Raw genomic sequence first — 18,760 nt, 5'->3', positions numbered from 1 at the left:
TATATTATTGACTGTATGTGATAATCTTGGCACTGCTCCAGTCAATTTGATAATCAAAATCTCTAAGGTGAACAAATATTACATTCAATTCTTGACGAAAGACAACACTATCTTTACATTATTTAACCCTTACACTAAGAGCCTTGCCAGTTTCACTAACGTTAGACTGATCACACACACTTCACAAGGGATATAGTACACACAACCCTTTTGAGCAATTACTGAATTTCTATGACTTTCCCTGGCAGTATCATTATTGCTGTAAAGACCATAGAACTATTAAATGTTTTTAAAAAACAGGGACATTCACCCAGTTCTAACAGTATCGTAGCACCACCTAGTTTTTGTTTCTTTACACTGAACACTTAAAAAGACTTTTTGGCAAGATTATAAACTAAATCCGTGAATGTTTGGTATACTGTAATTTTGAACAGTTCACCATCAGTGAATTCTGGACTACATATGTGAAATGTTCTAAAAAATTGCTGAAAGCATGGACTGTTTCACTTTACTGTGATGAACAGAGCAACAAGGAATACGTGAAAAGACATTTATGAGTTTACAATATATGCTAAATTCAAGGTTACTTCTATCCCTATGAATACTACAGCTTAAAAAAGCCAATGGATCATGTGTCTCGTTTTCAAAAGTGAACTTAAGTGATTCTACCAATAAATTCAAATTGTTGAAAAGTACATTTTCAACTTCACCTACAGATCACTGAAAAAGAATATCAACATATTGGTACCACTTGTTAGTGCGAGATAAGATGTCATACAGTATGCTAGGTAAGATGTCATACAGTACCTTGCTTTGCTATGTAAGATGTCATACAGTATGCTAGGTAAGATGTCATACAGTATGTTAGGTAAGATGTCATGCAGTATGTTAGGTAAGATGTCATACAGTATGCTAGGTAAGATGTCATACAGTATGTTAGGTAAGATGTCATACAGTATGCTAGGTAAGATGTCATATAGGATGCTAGGCAAGATGTCATATAGTAACTTGCTCTCAAAAATTCCATATACAAATAACTTAAGAGGGATGAGAGTGAGCATCTCCCAATACTCATGAGCAAACAACAACCGACTCGCTTGCCAGGCCACCTCACCCCTTACAGCCTGCATACTCCCTCCCCACTTCATTTGGAAACGTATTAAACTGCCGTGGTGACAACACAACCCCCTGCCGTACACGAACTTTCATCTTGAACTACTCTCACTTCTCTCCACCAACTAGTACATATGCCAAATACTTTTAAATAAAAGCTTTTCAGTTTTCTAGTATCAGCTTTCCTTCCACGTCATGGAAACACTAACACCGTGTGACAGACCTTCCACGAGGCATCTATTAACCTCATCAAAGGCTTTCTCCTGATACATCTCCACATTAAACATTTTCTTGTTTCCCTATTTCTTCACAAATACTCTTTAAAGCTAAAACCTAACCTACACGTCCACTACCATTCCTGAAACCACATGGTTTCTCCCACACTAGTTGTACTTGAACCGTCTCCACCCGGCTCAGTGGAAAACCTTGATATTTCATAATTGAATCACAATACATTCTATAAAATCATCACCAGCCTTAGCTAGAAGGCTTATACCATTTACCAAAGCACATGAAGATCTTTCTAAATACGTAGAAGAGCCAAATCAGAAGCTTTGCCGAAGACGCCAGCCGGTTACTTCGTCCCACGGTATCCTTAATGGCGTCCGTCAACAAGAGACGAGTCTACACGAGGAGTCGAGTGGATTCGAGGAGTCGAGTCAGTCGCCACATATTATTACACAACACAGTACTATCACGAATCAACATTACATATTATAAAATTATTACCATGATTAAGAGGTAAACTATGAGAAAAAAAAGCAATGACAAATTTCGAGGCTTGAACGAAAATTATTGAAATGAATTTTCAGTTGGTGCTTCGAACACCTTGTGTCAAGAAGTCTCGATCATGATAACGTCACAACGAACATCAGCAAATGTGATCAGTGTGTAATATTGAAATATCTAATACACTAATAAAAAAACAGCACAGAATATTCCTGAAGCCTGAGACATTAAAAATTCTGTAAATTTTGTTTTTCCTAAATATGATTGCTGATAATGTCTATTTCACAAATGTTAATTTGGATTTAAAATGTTAAAGCTTGTTTCATTAAAACATGAACATGAAATGTGAACTTTTTGGCAAACAGATGCATCAACCTCATGATTTTGTGCGTTTTACATACGTTTTATCCATAATTTAATCACAATAAAAACAGACCTTTAGACTGTCACTGAGAGTCGATGAGAAGCGTTGAATAAATGATTCGCGGGATGGTAAAATCAGATCGGGGATATCAAACACTCACCAGCTATTGATGAACTACATCAGGCTATAACTGTAAGATTAACGGGGTCATGGGTGTATGGAGAAGAACATGAGGCTCATCAGACAATTATAGTATATATGTACTGACTTTTGAGAGCTTAACACACCGGAGGTGGGGAACTATTCCAAAGAAAGTGTGCTCATTGTACACCTTTGTATGACCTCTGTTCAACACCCACCAATGAAGGAGTCTGGCCCATGCCAGCAATTTACACATAAAACCATAATGATATCATTTATAAGAAGAATGACCATCCAATTTAAAACAAAAAAGGATAACTCAAATCTTGGCGGAGTGTCATAATTTAGACCGTTGGTTCATACATCTTCACACCAAGACATTACATTCATACATAACCCGCCTGAAATTGGCAACAAAGTCTTTGTTATACACGAGATCTGGAAGGCACAGGCAGAATCAACAGACCAGAACTAATAAACGATATGCATATCTTTCCACACTTCGAACAACAACAGAGCTTATGCAAAAAGCGGGAGGAGCCGTCCCATTCGGGCTAAAGTATCTCAGGGTAGCGAGCGCTGCCTGAGTAGGATAACTATCATATGCATTGGCTCGCTGCTGCCTTTAATGGCAGTAGGATTTACTATTACCTTATTAGGTAAATCCGACCTTACCAAAGGCCATATACTGTACAGTATGCAGTGAGAACGTGTATGATCTCAGTAAGGGTCATAAGCACATAAAGATGAAGCTTTAAGTCAATGTAAACGTCAGAACTGAAGCAAAATCTGCTTGAAATAGCAATAGTAACACTCAAGAATTTGATAGTGACGACTGAATCATCAGTAACAGAAAACGATGACAGCTCAAGCCACGGGAAACATCTTAAAAACGATTTTTCTTGTTGCATCCAATTCTGCTGCTGAAGCCAACAGCTTACGTGACAGATTCACATCCCATTACCAGCAAGTTTTACTTGCAGCAATAGGTAGTATGGAAGTATATATAAACGTTTGGTTGCTCCTGTGTTTTGTCGGAGAACACTGAACAAAGCTACAATGGATATGATTAAAGCACCGGAATGTTGGAAATTAAGCTCCTGACTGTTATTATTAATAATTAATTGCTAGAAGAGTTCCAAAGGACGGGATGTTTTGCCAGCATAACATCGATACACAGAAGATGTAATACTTTCCAACAGTTTGACGTCCACATCCCAGAAAATGAGACGCCAGGGGAATGTTTCTGTTCTCTACTTACGAAGCCCTGGAAGGTACAAGTGATGGGATATACACGCAGAGGGAGGGAACCACGCAGACGGGAGGTGCGGGAGTGGACGATGGGAAAGGAATGACGTCTGTGAGTGTATAAAGTTTCAACCTATTACTGGTTATGAGAACTGGATGAGCGAGTGGTTTGTTTGGGGTCAGATGGACCATAATGGACTGGGTGTCATCGAGGTGGTGCTGTGCGACGAGAGCAGCCATAAGAAAATGGGCAGAAGAGCAAGATGGCGAGGAAGGCTGGAAGCGAGAGCCGAGGCGCTAAAGACGCTGGGTAGACGTATCCGTGGACAGGATATCTTATCAAAAAGGGATAAGGAAGACTGAGATGCACCGTCCCAGACATGAAAACAGCCTCCCGTGTTAGGAACACGCCCCTGGTAACAGATAAGCAACAAGGAGGATGTGAGGCAGGAATGGAGATCATGACGGTTTTGACCAGCTCACAGACTTCGATTCCAGGAGAATTTTTCGTTGAGAAATACTCCTATTCATTCAGTGAATAGAAGGACCGACAGGACAGTTTGCTGAAGGTGGAATATATATAATCCAATACTGAGTCATTTGGCAGTCGAGCACACTTCGTTTCATCTCCCTTTAGGCGGGCATATCTAGCAAGTCTGTCGTTATTTGAGAACATGTGTTCCTCAAGTCTTCAGAGACGGGGTGTGGCAACTGCTATACTGCCTCACAACTAACCCCTTCCCAACCCCTGCGCATTTCGCCACTCACTCGGTGGACGCGTTGTCCTTGACCCTCGCACCGTCGTTTCTACCTTGTTCATCCTACCGTCACTATCCGTCTGGCCCCGTCAAAATAAGGTTAATTACGTCTGCTCCTCCAACGCCACACAACCCCCGAGAAATTAGCACCCCGCTGTACACACCACCTGTTCGCCCAAGTGGCTACCTGAGTCAGGGCGAGTCGTCCGACTTTCTCCTATGCTCCGTAAATCCCCTCTCTTGCCTTCGAAGTCTCTGATCCCATATTCGTAAAGCTTCCTATACTAATCAGTCTCGACGGGTCCTAAACTGCCTAGGAGACAGAGGTCGTAAATAAGTCCCCCGGTTCGTGTGATGAAAGCGACTGCAGAACAGATGTCGAGTGATGGTTGCGCCACATTATGCTTCAAGATGGCACAGCCAATTAGGCACCTGTGCCGTAGTTGACGAAGTGCCTCACCTGGTGAGTGCCACAAGCGTGCACGCACACACACACACACACACACACACACACACACATGCATAAGACAGGTGCCAACCCCGTGCGTTGATTTTTCGTTAGCAAAGGTTACGAAATAGGTACGGTACGATTATGGAGAAGGGACAACAGGTGGCAGAGGCGTTAGTTGAAGAGGCGTTTCGGTGGGTAATTGAAAAAGTGGTATGCGGGGGACTCGAGCTGTGTGCACGGTGGAGAGGACAGAAGTAGTGGCGGGAGGGGTAAATATGATGACTGGCGGTGGTGGTGGCGGAGTTAAAGAGGTGGCGGGAGAGCCTCTGATAAAGCGTAGCAGAAGGTGGCGACGACAAGAATATATATATCTGGGCTTCCTTCAGGAAATTCACGAGTTTCTTTACGCCATCATCCTCTAATATTCCTCAAATACTTCCTTCGTTTTTTATAACATCCATATCTGACTCTTGAGACATATATATATTTTTGGCATCACTTTAGTACACGTTCCACAGTAACGTAAGTTCGTTTAGCGACGCGATGTTAAAAGTTGTTGTACCTGATCGTAAACGACTATTGAACCGCTTTGTGGTCTTCATTCATAAAGGAGATGAGTGGGAGAATTAAGCCCAACATGTTAAGAGTTATCACTCAAAGCTAAAGTCTACCCAACAACTGAGGAAGATGGAGGATAATCTTACCTCAACTCCAGCGGGGCGCGGCCGGGAGACTAGGCTTGATGCGGGCGTTCGGTCGGTGCTCCCACAGTCAACAGCGCCAGGCCGGCGGACTCGCGACCATCGGCGTCACCTTCGTCGACGTCTCCACACACGTCCTCCTGCTTCACTGAAGCATCAGCAACCTACACACACACACACACACACACACACACATACGAGCTACGTTAAATTCCCTTTCGATTGGTTTAATTTCGTTATTTACGTTAACTTTCCTTCAAGATTAACCAAATTGTTATATATATATAGTTCACATTGACCATGAATAGTTTACTAACATGTTAGTCTACGTTAACTTGCCTCCGTGTCATGAAGTTGTTCATGACCTTCCCATGACAACGTCCACCCTGTGGTGGTGTCAACCACACACACACACACATACACACCCTGTGGCGGTGTCTGCCGCCACACTCCTCCTTCAACCACCGCCACACAACTAACTGCCTGTTTCATCCCAGCCTGCTGACCCGTACCCACAACCACACAGTCTAAAACACCTCATTACTTGGCAGTTCGGTCGTTAGCTGTCCACCAATCACACCGCATGTTTCTAGTATTGACTCAAACATCCAGTACAACTAGGTTAGGTTATAATGGTGTCACGAGAAGTGTTATACAAAATAGCTTAGTGTTATATAAAAGCTAAAGTCGTTGTTAGAAGTGTTATAAGCTTAAATTGTTATTATATGTTATACAGAAGCTTAAGTTGTCGTCAGAATTGTTATATAAAAGCTTAAGCTGTTGTCAGAAGTGTTACATAAAAGCTTAAGTCTGTAACTGTAATATAATTACGTGACCTTAAGCATTCTGACCATGGAATCACCTTACGGCCTTCCGTATGGGTAATTGAAGCACGACAACACGATCCTCAGGCCATAATGGCCCTTAGTCAGGGGTCAGGTCAAAGGCCGAGCCATCATGCTGAGAGGATATGCTCCCCTCGTGCTCAAGAGTCCAGTGTTCAAGGCTCTTGTGATGAATTACTGATCAGAACGTATGAATTGGGGTGTGTGTGTGTGTGTGTGTGTGTGTGTGTGTGTGTGTGTGTGTGTGTGTAAAAGAACGAAAGAACTGAGGGAAATGAAGAGATAGAATGAAAGACGAAGGACAAAGACAAATAAAGACAAGAGGCTTAGCTAATGACACCGTGTAAGGAGAAAGTATGGAGGCATAGGAGAAGGCAACGCGTTGCAGCACTCACCTCTGGGCGGACGCGGTGGTTTTTTTCCGGGCGAACACTCCACCAGCAGCAGCAGCAGCAGCGATTCCCTTGGAGGTCCTTCTCCTCTTGTTCCCCCGTCCAGGAAAGGCTAGTTAGTGGTGAGAGAATCCTACGGATGTCGTCTGCATCAGATGGTCCCGTGGCAGCCGCTAAACCACACACACACACACACACAACACACACACACACTCAGTGGTGCAATGGACTGCTTCGCAAACCCATCAATCCATAGGTCCCAAGTTCGAGTCCCGGACAGGGCTGATGGTCCACAGTCAACTCAGCTATTCAATCCTCCTCCCCTTTGAATGAGGATCCCTGGCGTAAGCTGGGGTGTGTGTATGTACAATATAGGTAAAGACATGGTATATGTACATAGATAATAGACAAGGCAACACGAATGTTAAAGTCTTTCCCTGTATTCACACACACACACACACACACACACACACTGGTTTACAGCGATGCCAAAGGGAATTCTTACCTAGAATCACATCATGGGAAAATCCAAAGGGCCTCCCCCTTCTGCCGTGATGACGATATCCAGACGAGGTTATGGAGGTGTTTATGTCTCCTTGTACGACGCAAACACTATCCTCACTCTAGTCTTGCCTGTGATCTTCGTTTTCTTTGTAGTTTGTATAGGAACAAAGGTCGAGCGTATACTTTGGTTCTCACACGTCACAAACTTTTTCCCCCTCTGGTATTTTCTTGTTATACACACTGTCCGTCTGTCATTACAGTCTGTGTGATGTGATCAGTTTCGGTCGCTTTAGTGCTAGTGTGGCGCTGTACCTACTGTGTATTGTGCATGCTTGTCGCTTCAGTACGGGGACACTGTACCTAGATTGTATAATGTATGCCCCTTATATGTCCTCCAACTGCCTATACCTCTTGTTTAGCTTATATGTGCATATAACTAAGAATAAAACGAACCTAAGAAAATGTAGAGATGAATACATTTTCAGACATCAAACACCTTAAACGAGTTAAAAAAAAAAAGGGGGGGGGGGATCTTTTAGAGTAACGTGTTTTTTATGATTTTGCAAGGAATGCAGTTAAACTATTTGATCTGTAAAACAACAACACTTGGGATCAAGTATTTCTAGCACTAATCCTAACCTAATTACCAGAGGCGGAAAGACGGATCTAGATGCTCAATTGAGACAGGATTCAGAGGGCTTCATACCTTGCTTTCCATCGAGGTAAGATGGTTCCTGAAGACCACAAATATTCTGGTTTTCTTAGGAGAAAGGGAGTTTACTGCTCTCCCGTCTTAAGAGCAGCTTTATTCTCCTCCCTCGTGATTCTTCTACTAAGAAACTGTAATGCTTTGTCTCTCAGTAACTGCCTATTTCTAAGCTCATATTTGACCATTATTTCATCCCCTGCTTCTCTCGCAAAAGTATAGCTATGGCTCTAAATCCTACAATCTAATTATTTTCTGCTCATAAAGATTAAATCCATCCGGTAACTACTTTAAGCTGCCCGTTCATCAAACAGAAAACTGTACCGCAAAAACTCCATTTCTCTGGGGGTTACTTACTTAAATCTACCTTGACCTACGCAGATTGTCTCTGGTTTTTGTTTCCTGTGTCGTGGAAGGTCTTTAAGTTTTCCGTGTCAAGGAAGGTCACTGTCCCTTAGTGTCATATAAGGTCAGGTTTCTTGTAAGTCAAGGTCAGCTGTTATCATATCTCTTATAACTTCTGTCAGAAGAAAAACAAAAGAGGAATAAAGATAACAAGTTTTTTGTTTTTCTTCTTGAAAAAGAGGAATAAAGATACAATTCATCTTTTTTTTTTTTTTTACAGTTTGTGGACAATACATCTTTATTTGTTTCCTTCAGGTATAATATCATACTGTATTACCATGTCTTACCTTAACGTTTAGCGTATATATGAACACACTCCAGAATGCTCGTGTTGGAGCATTCCAATGTTCACGAAGCTTCTCCCTCCCATTGTCTTCAGCCTACAAGATAAAACCCCGCCCAGTTCCCGCCCACTCCTCTTCTAAAAACTCCTCGCAATTGGCTTAGCGCGTCTACTCCTGAAACAAAAGCTAGCCAATCACGAGTCATCTCTTCTCTTTTTTTATTTTCTTGTTTTCTTTTTTTTCAAAGTGTATATATGGCGAGGGAGGGAACAACAACATGCCTGCCTGTTTGCATCGACCAATCTTTTAACGGAAATAGGTGGCGAGGTAACGGCCGGGAACTGAGACGCGGGTTTGATTTGTCGGCTGTCTTAAGGAGGGAGGTAACTGAGGTTTACACAATGCACATACGACTCACGGCTTAGTCTCACACAACAATATTTAGGCAGCTTGATAAATAAACATTAAGAGCCCAGCTTTTACGCTCGGCTAGGCTCCAGACGCAATGCTAACTGCGTCATGGTACATCTTAATAGCTAGATATTATAATAGTTTTATTCATTTTATAATTATTTTTCCTCTCGTTAAGGAGGATTTAAATTTTTTTATTTTTTGCGTCATGAATATATTTATATATACATCCTATTGCTAATAATCCATGTATATAAACTTCCTGCACGCCACACCCGCATCACTTCAGGGCTTTTTACAATAAAAAAAATTCATAAGAAATCAGCCTCTCTCTACGAGTAAATGCTACAGTAGGCCGCTCAACAAGACATGGTCCTCATCGGAACCCTGTTTTTAAAATGGAAATCCGAGCCTATGTGAGTACATGGGAACTAATGATTCCTTTGTTACATATTTTTTTTCTTTCTTCTATTTATATTTTCCCCCCCGCTTTCCGTCGGGTCTACAAAGTGTAAAATGGGGCCCTGAGAAGTGTTGCGGGTGACGGAGTTGCCTGAATCCAGTTGCACTTATTGCTCACATATTATTGCAGAGACAACACCTTCCCTTGCACTACAGGACGGGCGCCACTACCATGGCTAAACACCTGAGATGGGGCACGTCAAGACACGCATAGACACGCACGCCCAGGCAACCTCGGATACTGATTATATATATATATATGTATATGTATAACACACGTCCGGAGCGCGACGGTACGACACTTGCGCACAGTACCGACACTCTTGCACACACGGAGGGAGGGAAATAGGGGGGTGTAGGTGTATTTAGGACCCTTGAGAGCACGACGACGACACACACACACACCCTTTTGGGGGAAATGACGCGTTAGTGTTCTTTGACCCCAACCCTGACCCCGGCCCTTTTGACCCGACCTAACAAAAGTTGGGTCAAACTTCCACTCTAAATCATCATAACCCCCAAAAAAATAAGGATCGTGTACGATCATCGCACTCCAGCATCGCACGCGCACCACACCACCCACCTACGTGCTCAGAGCGTCGCACCATCGCGCTCCAGCGATGCGATAAGAAAACAAGAACTCTTTCAAGGAGTTCGAACAATAGGAAATGCTCACATCCCAACTACAAAATTCACACTCTAGAGCGCGAAAGCTAAAAAAAAAAAATAGTTAGGCTGGAAGTGAGAATGGGTGTGAGAGTGTGTGAGGGTGCACGTGACACCCTTACCGAGGCCCATGGCGTGCGCGTTGCGTGGGCAGTCGCTCTTTTACTACGTTACTAGGCTACAGGCGCCTAAAGTTTGTGGCGGCCCGCCCTGTCGTACGTGGGTTTCAACATGTGAGTACTCACAGGCCGTTATACAAATATGCAAATATATATATAAAAAAAAATATCATTAAATTAATAATAATAATAATAATAAAAAACCTAATGAAACAATCAGAATATAACATAGTAACATCGGGAGGGTAAACAACCATATTGAAGAATATGTTAATTGATAATGCTAAATCAGATTGACAAAGGAAACCCCGACAAACACAAAACCGGACTACGTTTGGGGGGGGGGGTTTAAATGGATTTGTTCGTTTGCTTGTTTGTTTTTGTTGGTTACATTGTGTCACGCCAGCTCGCACGCAAATTTTGGCACATATCCATTGGAACGTTCTGGAGCCGTCAGCAGGTAAACCCTCCGGTGGCGGTTTTCTTTTTGTTTTTTGTTTTGTTTTTCGTCCCCGATTAAGTGCAAAAAAAAGAGAAAAAAAAAAAGAAACTACATCCGGTTAGTATAACTCTGGCAATACCGTCGCCCCGGTACAAAAAAAAAAAAAAAAAAAAAGATTTCCCCCGCGTCGACCTCACGGACGCAGTCGGAGCGACCGTCGACTTGAGAAACAAAAACCAAAAAAAAAAAAAGAGAAGAAAAAAGGTACTCCCTTAAGCGTCTCTCCAGCCGGTGCCAAATGCTATTATTTATTCATCATACTCCAGGAATACACGGAAGTACATTACCTCCCGGAACTGCTATAGTCTTACCTAATTGATTCGTTTTCATGTTTTACATCTACAGGCGTCACTAATATAATTTCTTTCCCCAAATACTGAAATCCTCGAATATGTAAAAATAACAACAACAGTAATAATAATAATGATAATAAACAAAATAATAATAATAATAATAATAATAATAATAATAATAATAATAATAATAATAATGATAATAACTTGGAAGATACGAGGCCAAAAAAACAAGAGAAAAAAAAATTGGATCCCCATAATCAAAGTGTCAAAGCTTAGGTTATGTATGTATAAAACTGCGAGGAAAAAGGTTTTTCTTTGTTGTTTTTTTTTTTCTTCTCTCTTATATATTCGCTTTTGTTTGAATTAAAATTAATGATCCTATATTAATACGGTAATATCAAAACAATCTGGACGATAAATGACTTGAAAAGGGGGGAAGGGGGGAATGGACACACACACTCCCACCCAGCCTATACCTGTCTTATAACCAAATAAAGATCCGTCTACATGGTCTCCATCAAGAGTCAAATATTATTAATGAAACACACTACAGGAACGTATTACAGATCGGTTCATTAAAACTTAAGAGGTATACTTAACTGATTATGGAAAAAAAAAAAAAAAGGAGGAGGAAACATTGGGAAAATAGTAATAATAATGATAATAATAATAAAAGGACGAAATTAACTTAAAAGAAGAGATCATGTTAGTTATATTTTCTCAGAAAACTTAAAAGTTATCTTCTACGCTAGATCAATTAAAAGTACTTAGCCGTCTTCAACTCAAAATGGTTTTTTTTTTTATGTATATCATTACGAATAGGAAAAACAAAACACAAAAACTTTACCGTAGAAAATCACAAAAAAAACCTACATAGACAATTACATAATGGCCTGCTTCACCCTTCGATTAAAAAACCAGAAGACTACCCAAAATTCTCTCTATATAAATCACAATGTCAATGATGAAAAATTAAAAGCTTTCCAGTGAAATTTTTTTTTAAACGATTTTTTTTTCATTTTCCATTTTTTTTTTACAGTTTAATGTTATGATGAATTGCAAACAGAAATGTTGGAGCACCGAACATCCGAGATGACCCAAAGAAAATAATAATAAAAAAAAATAAACAAAAAACACCCCACATACGTACTCATTTTATTTACAATGGCAGAAATGTAAAATAATGATGATTCATCTGGTCTGCGTTATCTGTCGCTCCACCTTCATTTATTTACACATTCTAAAATTCAACAACAACAGAAAAAATATATATATATATATAATCAAGTTCGTGAAAAATGGAACAAGTTGTTTATCCAAGAGCGAAGGGAAGCGGACTGATTTACTTCGACTGTAGGAAAAAAGAAAAGAAAAAAAAAGCTAAATAGCTCGCCAAGCTAGGGGGGGGGGGGGGGGGGTAAAAAAAAAAGAAAAAAGAAAGAAAGAAAACCTGGAGACATTCAAACACTTTCTTTTTTTTTTATTTTGGCGAATAGAAAACGAGTGTTGTAATATCCCTTATTTAACATCTGCATAAATCTCTTCTGTACACTGAAACCAGAAGATCACCTAATATTTATAAATTCGTCTATATAAGACTCGTGGCAAAAAGGGTTTCTCTTTTAAAAAAATATACAAAAAAACGCGTCAGCGATTACTGTATAAGAAAGTCCTACGAGTTTTAAGCACATTGCCAGGCATTAAAAAATAAGTCAGCATCTACATTGGACAAAAATCTCTTTTTCACTTGCGCGGCGGACGCCCCTACTGACTAAAAAAAAAAAAAAAAAAAACAAGAACAACAACACTAGGCGTTCGCTAAACGCTCAACTAACGTGTGTAAAAACTAAACTGATATATAAAAAAACTAGCCACTTGTGATGAACAACTAGTAAACAACGAAACAACAAAAAAATAATGATTTATACAAAAAAAAAATATATCAAAAGAGGAAGAGAGTTCTGCGAGTCAAGCAAAAAACACACTTAAAATTATAAAACCTTTTTTTTTTTTTTACCTTTTAAAGTCTACGAAGGTTTGAGTGGTTCTGCTTACCTTTGGGCGGTGTTATGCGCCCCTTAAGAGCGTTCTGTCCTCTACTCGGCTGCCCAACAGAGCCAACAGTAGTTAACTTATCTCTTTTTTTTGGGTTATATTTGTTTGTTTTTGTCCTGGCGATCCAAACAAGTCCAATACGTCAACCCTCTTCCCCGAGTAGACTCTACGTATGCCTTACAGCGAGTTAAATCCTTCGTGTTTGACGTAGGAGGCTCTATGTAGTATGTACATCTTTATCAAAATTGATCAAATCAGAACCTACACACACTCTTTTGTCTTTGTTTTTGAACCCCCCGTTTTTCCCTATTTAAGGTGCTAATGGCCTAAACAGCTGGATCTACAAGGTTCAGCTGTCCTTACTATACCTACTGGGATTCCACCGTTAGTGCCTACCAATGAAATACCATTATTATAGCCCAATGAAGTATAACCATCATATTCTACGAATTTTTTCTTCTAGTTTGTACATGTATCACAGAAAAAGCCCGAGAATGGGCATACTCATTACAGATCACATTTTGGACCATTTTTTTTTTTTTAAACCACTTTCTCCCAAGCCTTCGTACAAATAACATGCCTTTAGGACCGTGATCTACAAGAACTATAACATCCTAGCTTCTTCTTTTTCTTTCTTTTTTTTTTCCATACATATATATATATATATATATATATATATATATATATATATATATATATATATATATATATATATATATTTTCCTTCCTTCCGTTGGACATGAAGGAACTTTCATTCCGCTTGCATATCAGTGTCAGTCCAATGTGTGATGATCCCCCAGTTAACTTCGCTAATGTAGGACCATCTCAGTAACATTCATCGTCCATAACTCTCTAATGTATTTGCATATGACATTCCACTTTTCATGGTCCATTGCACCGTACGCCCCTTTATATATTTTTCCATTTTCCATTTTGCACACAATCCTAAAACATTGTGCTTTAAATCTCCTGTTATGATCCAAACTGTTATCATTGGTTGGTAAAAAAGACAAAAAACAAAAGAACATCAAGACATTATAAGTGCAATAAACAAGTGAGCAGCGATGAGAGGAGCAAGAGTCGGTCGTCTATTGCCAGTGATATGTAGAATGATTGTTTTGAAATGTGTGCACACAACGCCATTGTAATCTGACCTCGTTCGCTTGAACTACGGAGAGAGGAGGGGGAGGTAGGTTGAAGATGCTACTCTTGAAAAATTTGACCTTTACCCCTTGAGCACGACGGCACGGCCCTTGAGCACGACGGCACGGCCCTTGAGCACGACGGCACGGCTCTTGGAAGCGCGATGGCACGGCCTTCGCGTATGACGATGGTTCTGACCCCCCTTCAACTGAATCTTGAGGGGGGTTTAGACCGAAAAGGTCGAAACGCCATCCCTTTTTCCCCTGTGGGTCGTACCCGTTGTGCTCAAGGCGTCGTGCCGTCGTGCCCAGGGGGGTTTACGAAAAGAGAAAGAGAGGGAGAGAGAGAGAGAGAGAGTTTAACCTCTTTTTACAAGAATCGCTACTATATAACCATGAAACAGGCAGAGCACACTTCACGACCCGCAAGAAAAACCCAAGAGTATATTTCTTTATATCAAATTAAGCCGAGGTGGGAATCAACGACATGAGAGACTCGGGCAGACAATAGATAATACGAGTCGCCCCCAAAAGACACCGAGTTTGTTCAAGAAAAAAGAAAAAAAAAAAAAGAGTTGCGTGTATGGATCGCAGGGAGATTATTATAATCGAGTGGTATGAATCCAATCCCCACAATTGGTTTGAATCCAGTCCCACACTGAAAGCTCTAAACTAAAACAACTAAACCTGTCCTAACTTGGGTTTTTTTTTTCTCTTTCATCTTAAAAACGACTAATTCCAAATCTATGAAGCTGTACACATATTCCCGTTTTACAAAAATACAAGAAAATATTTATAAATAAGTCGGACACTCCTAAACTAAAAAACTTCCTTGAAAATACTTTACTCAGAAGCAAGGCTATTACCATGGTATCTCATAAGCAAGCGCGACTTCGCTTGTTCATTTTGTGTCGCCAAAAACACGGTAAATATTTACAGCAGAAAAATCAGCAGACGGCAGGCATAATTCCGTTTACAAGCGCAGAGACCGGTGGTCGTCCAAGAACCCAGACGAGCACGAGGAATTACAAGAGGCCTTCAAGAGAGAGTGGCTCAGTGCGCGCCCCCCGGGTCGGGCTCTGACGGTTCCTCTCTTCTACGACGCGCGCCCCTCTTATATATCAATACTGGTGCGGACGCCATGACTGACGGAGCCGTTCACGATGCCAGATCGTGTGGGTGGGAGAGTGAGTTGTGAGGCGCGTCCCTTCGCTGCGTCAGGTGAGTTGAGGCGTGCCGCAAGGGCGTTCGGTTTAGAAACAAAAGAGGAGCAGCGCACGCGCTCGCTCGCTTGTCCTCGTTGCCGTCGCTACCCGGATCACAAAACCGCTCAGATCACCGGATAAAACCTCTCCCTTCCCCCCCCCCCCCCTTAAAAACCGTTCACTGCACCGGATAAAACAACCCTAATTTAATTACTACTACACCCAGGTACGTGATCCGTTCACCCGTCCCTCTTGTGGAGGGGAGGAAGGAACATCGTCCGTTCGCCACAACACCACGCGACACAGAGAGAGGGAGAGAGAGAGAGAGAGAGCCGTTCACTCCACCGCTAACAGAGCCGGACGACCAAGCTCTCTTGAAGGCCGTTACAGTTATAACATCTCCCTCGAAATCAGCGTTGCCATTGTGACGTCACAAACAGGTGTGGACTGAGCTCAGGGCGACGAAAGTGTCACGCTTGTCAGATGACCGACCAACCCACCCGCTGTCAGGAACCTGGAGCTCTTTTGGCCAGAGGAGGAGAAAGAGGAGGAGGAGGAGGAATAAGAGGTAGAAGAGGAGGTTAGGGGTCATCAACAACACCACTGCTACTGTTCTTCTTCGATCAAAAAAGTTGAAAACAATAAGAAATTCCTTGATATTCCAAAGACTGTTTCTCGTCGTGTACTGACTGAACGGTCGTTTGAGATCGTTACGTCCAATTAGACTACAAATATTTAAAAACTTATAAAAAAAGAAACATTAAATTTGGTTGTGGTGCGAAGGAGAAAATGGGAGAGGGACATTCCTGACGGGGAAAAAGGAGAATGGGAGAGGGAGACTCCTGACGGGGAAAGGGAGAATGGGAGAGGGACATTCCTGACGGGGAAAAGGAGAATGGGAGAGGGAGACTCCTGACGGGGAAAAGGAGAATGGGAGAGGGAGACTCCTGACGGGGAAAGGGAGAATGGGAGAGGGACATTCCTGACGGGGAAAAGGAGAATGGGAGAGGGAGACTCCTGACGGGGAAAAAGGAGAATGGGAGAGGGAGATTCCTGACGGGGAAAAAGGAGAATGGGAGAGGGAGACTCCTGACGGGGAAGCGGGGTCGCGGTATTTCCGCGCCCGCCGAAGATAAATAGCAATAAGTGGCCACAAGGAGACCACAGCCGCCACCCATGTTCGGCCTTGATTCGTATGGAAAACATAATCCATTTTGTTTACGTGCCTTGCTTCCTTCCGATTGGTTGCAACGTCACAGAGTCGCCGACCAATGAACGCGCAACTTGAAATAAACAAAACAATGATATGGTTACCATGGAAACACGTCTCAAACTCTGCCACGAATACACGTGTGGCTGCTTCACTGATATCACTTACTCTAATCATATTTGAATACAGTGTAATTATCACCCACCTTACGGTATAAATCAGTAACAGCGATGCAAGAGCTGTGAACAGTTAACACTCGCAACAATACGTATATATATATATATATATATATATATATATATATATATATATATATATATATAAATATATATATATATATATATATATATATATATATATATATATATCTGGCCTGCTTGTTGACCTAACTACTATATACATATATATATATATATATATATATATATATATATATATATATATATATATATATATATATATATATACATATATATATATATATATATATATATATATATATATATATATATATATATATATATATATATATATATATATATATACATATATATATATATATATATATATATATATATATATATATATATATATATATATATATATATATATATATATATAAACCATCCAAAACATGTTCATAGCTCTTTTATATATATATGTATATATACTTTTTTGGGGTAGCTTAAATCTATGTTTACAGTGTTAGAAAATTTACAATACATGAGAAAACATAGCGTGATTCGTGGCCAACAGACCGAGACAGACAGAGAGTGTGAGTGAGTGAGTGAGTGAGGGAGGAATGTAGGGAGGGAGGGAGGGAGGGAGGGAGGTTGTTGTTGTTGTTGGGGACCAGAAGAAGAAGAAGAAGAAAAAGAAGATGAAGAAGAAGAAGAAGAATTAGAAGAAGAAGAAGAAGAAGAAGAAGAAGAAGAAGAAGAAGAAGAAGAAGAAGAAGAGGAAGAAGAAGAAGAAGAATTAGAAGAAAAAGAAGAAGAAGAAGAATTAGAAGAAGAAGAAGAATTAGAAGAAGAAGACAAAGTATAAGAATAAGAAGAAGAAGAAGAATTAGAAGAAGAAGAAGAAGAAGAAGAAGAAGAAGAAGAAGAAGAAGAAGAAGAATAGAAGAAGAAGAAGAAGAAGAAGAAGAAGAAGAAGAAGAAGAATTAGAAGAAGAAGAAGAAGAATTAGAAGAAGAAGAAGAAGAAGAAGAAGAAGAAGAAGAAGAAGAAGACAAAGAAGAAGAAGAAAAAGAAGAAGAAGAGCAAATCAATGCCTAAAAAAAAAAAAAAAAGGAAGGAAGGAGGAGGGGGGAAGGGACCCTTGGTGTCTACTGCCTTCGGCCTAGTTAAGCCACTCAACCCGCCTTTACGTTTGATGGTTCTTAACGTTACCCTCCGTGACCACAGGGACCCGAAATACATGTCTGTGGGGAACAGGCCCTCCCTCTCTCTCTCGCGCGCGAGCGCGAGAGAGAGAGGGACACACACACACACACACACACACACGAACAGATCAGACGCGAAATATACAATCCTTGTGTGTGTGTGTGTGTGTGTGTGTGTGTGTGTTTTTGTTTCTCTTCATTACTATCATCGTCAATTCCTTTCATATGGGGGAGGGGGTGTGGGGGGTGTTGGGAGATAGGGGGATATGGGGAGGGAGAGGGGGAGGAGGGGGGGGGGGGCAGCCAGAACTTTGTATTTCCGTTAACAAGATGGAAAAATAATCTACAATCATGTGTGTATTATCTAATAAAAAAAAAACTTCTCTTTTTTTTTTCTTCTTCTTTTCCTTTTTGGCCCAGTATAGCGTATCGCTAGCGAGCACATAGATACCGCCGACTTTCTCTTTTCGCCCATCGGCGTCACTGCAATCCCCCGATACGCCAAAATCGCATCCTCGAAGATTCCAAGCTAACTTACAGAGACCTAACTTCAAAACGTACCTGCTTTAAAAGTTATTCTTTACTCTCCTTTTTTTTTTAAATTATTCTACAGCATCTATTCACCAACGATCTGCCTATATATATATATATATATATATATATA

General features: G+C 40.8%; 1 protein-coding gene across 2 annotated transcripts in view; it reads right to left on the bottom strand.

Moving 5' to 3' along the window:
* Positions 1-18,760, bottom strand: part of Rbp6 (RNA-binding protein 6) — a 1,275,347-nt gene that overhangs the window by 119,859 nt on the left and 1,136,728 nt on the right. The window lies entirely within an intron of this gene.

The sequence above is a fragment of the Panulirus ornatus genome, chromosome 29, assembly GCF_036320965.1.
Source record: "Panulirus ornatus isolate Po-2019 chromosome 29, ASM3632096v1, whole genome shotgun sequence".
Classification (NCBI taxonomy): domain Eukaryota; kingdom Metazoa; phylum Arthropoda; class Malacostraca; order Decapoda; family Palinuridae; genus Panulirus; species Panulirus ornatus.
This window is presented reverse-complemented; position numbering and strand designations above follow the sequence as displayed.